Below are 2,497 nucleotides of genomic sequence, written 5' to 3' on the forward strand. Positions count from 1 at the left end.
TTATGTCAATTTGAATGATCATATTTAAGGTATTAATGGAATCTGCCATCTATTGATAAGCTATTAAGAAAACAGAGTTCAGAATAAATTAACTTATTGCAGTCAGGAGCAGTATGTTCAGCTTCACAGCTCTTAAAACTGGATTACTGAAAATGGAGTATGAACTCAAATTCTCTTTATTGTTCTGTTAAATGACCTTGGTTACATCACACTGAACACATTTTTTCCTTTATCAAAATATCAAACCCTTTAAAGGAATAATTAATAGAATTGTAGATACAGTGCCACTTTATACATAGCTTCAAAAATCGGAGTATCTCATTTGCTTTCATGGGGAAGATATCACTGAGTTGTATCAAAAAAATGCATAAAAGTTCAGCATACAGAGAAAAAGCTGAAGGACATTGCAAACAGAAGCATACTCCAAGAGGTAAAGTTTTGAGACATAAAATGGCATATGAAGGAAAAGTCTCAACATATAATAGGATTGAATGACTTTTTAAGATTCCACTGCTTGCTGACTTCTTGGGTTTTATGCCAAGCAAAAACCCAATGGATCAGAAACACTGTTCAGACACACTATCTTTTTTTTTTTTTTTTTTTTTTTGAGATGGAGTCTTGCTCTGTCACCTAGGCTGGAGTGCAGTGGCGCAATCTTGGCTGCAAGCTACGCCTCCCGGGTTCATGCCATTCTCCTGCCTCAGCCTCCCAATTAGCTGGGACTACAGGCGCCCGCCACCGCGCCTGGCTAATTTTTTGTATTTTTAGTAGAGACGGGGTTTCACTGTGTTAGCCCAGGATCAGATACTATCTTAATCTTTAGTCATTATTTAGTCAATAATCTTTGAGTCATTATTCTCTGTGCACAAGGTAGAGATGATCAAATTATGTGTTATGATAGTAGAAAATAAGTATGCAAACATGAGATAAAAATGTTTTAAAAAGTAGTATCTAACTTCACATTAATTTATTATTTTTTTAAAAAAAAAAGACATTTATTCAGCATCAGGGTCAGACTATTACACTTAGCTATCAACAGCATGGGTGCAAAAAAAAAAAAAAAATCTACATTAAAACCTTTGGTTGGAATGCTTTACACTCTGAACAGAACAGAAACTAAAATAACCTGTTATACAGTTAGTCACAAATACAGTCCTATTTTTGCCCATACACATGAGTATTTGTCTAAAACATGTCTTCTTTGTAACAGCTAGGCCCTGCCACCGCTGTGCTTGGCTGAGTTCACAAATCTGAAGCTTCCCTGTCAATTCTCCGGCTCTCCTCTTCTGCTAAGCTTTGTTCCCTAATTAAACTCTTCTGCCACTGCCATAGCTACTGCTGCTACTGGAACCACCATAGCCACTTTGATTTTGTGCTTTGGCAAAGTATTGGCCTGCACCACTACAGGGGTCAGAGCTTCCACCTCCAAAGTTTCCTCCCTTCATGGGTCCAAAATTTGAAGACTGATTGTTGTAATTACCAAAATCATTGTAGCTTCCACCACCTCCAAAATTGCTTCCATCATTAACAAATCCATTATAGCTGTCCCCACTGACACCATATCCACAACCACCATGTCTGCCACCAAAGCCACTATGACCACTGAAGTTTCTTCCACAACCAAAATTGTCATCTCCACCAAAACCACCTCCATGACCACCACCAACGTTTCCAGAACCACTTCGCCTCTTTGGCTAGAGGAAGCACTAGCCATCTCTTGCTTTGACAGGACTATCCTAGCTTCACAGTTGTGGCCATTCACAGTGTGGTATTTCTGAATGACAATCTTATCCACGGAGTCATCGTCGTCAAAGGTAACAAAGGCAAAACCCCTTTTCTTGCCACTGCCTTGATCAGTCATGATTTCAATCACTTCAATTTTCCCATACTGTTCAAAATAATCTCTTAGGTGATGTTCTTCACTGTCTTCTTTAACGCCACCAACAAATATCTTTTTCACAGATAAGTGGGCACCTAGTCTTTGAGAATCTTCTCTTGAGACAGCTCTCTTTGGTTCCATGACTCTTCTATACACCTTGTGTGGCCTTGCATCCATGGCTGCATCCACCTTCTCCATAGTGGCATAAGTGACAAACCCAAAGCCCCTGGAGTGTTTAGTGTTTGAATCTCTCATTACTGCATAGTCCATGAGGATTCCCCATTGCTCAAAATGGCTCCTCAGGCTCTCATCTGTTGTTTCAAAGCTCAACTCTCCAATGAAGAGCTTCCTCAGCTGTTTGGGTTCTTTAGGAGACTCTGACTTAGACATAACGGCAGGGTGAAGAGAGATTGTAACGATGCTTCTTTGGCGGCACCCACGGGCTGATTTAGGAGTTAATGGCAGTTATTGTAGAATTTGTCAAAAAGATTGTGATTTTTTAACTTGCAATGAATTGTAGACTCTTTAAATTCCAAGATTGTCAGATTCTCAGGTTTGTTTCAAATAACTTACTGCATAACCATGATCTTCAGCTGCTCTAAGGACAATATAAATTTT

At 39.2% G+C, this 2,497-nt stretch overlaps 1 pseudogene; it reads right to left on the reverse strand.

Annotated features, from left to right (window-relative positions):
• Nucleotides 1-1,307: 1,307 nt before the first annotated feature.
• Nucleotides 1,308-2,269, reverse strand: LOC103235791 (heterogeneous nuclear ribonucleoprotein A1-like; annotated as a pseudogene).
• Nucleotides 2,270-2,497: the final 228 nt, after the last annotated feature.

Source organism: Chlorocebus sabaeus, chromosome 7, assembly GCF_047675955.1.
Source record: "Chlorocebus sabaeus isolate Y175 chromosome 7, mChlSab1.0.hap1, whole genome shotgun sequence".
In the NCBI taxonomy this organism is placed as follows: domain Eukaryota; kingdom Metazoa; phylum Chordata; class Mammalia; order Primates; family Cercopithecidae; genus Chlorocebus; species Chlorocebus sabaeus.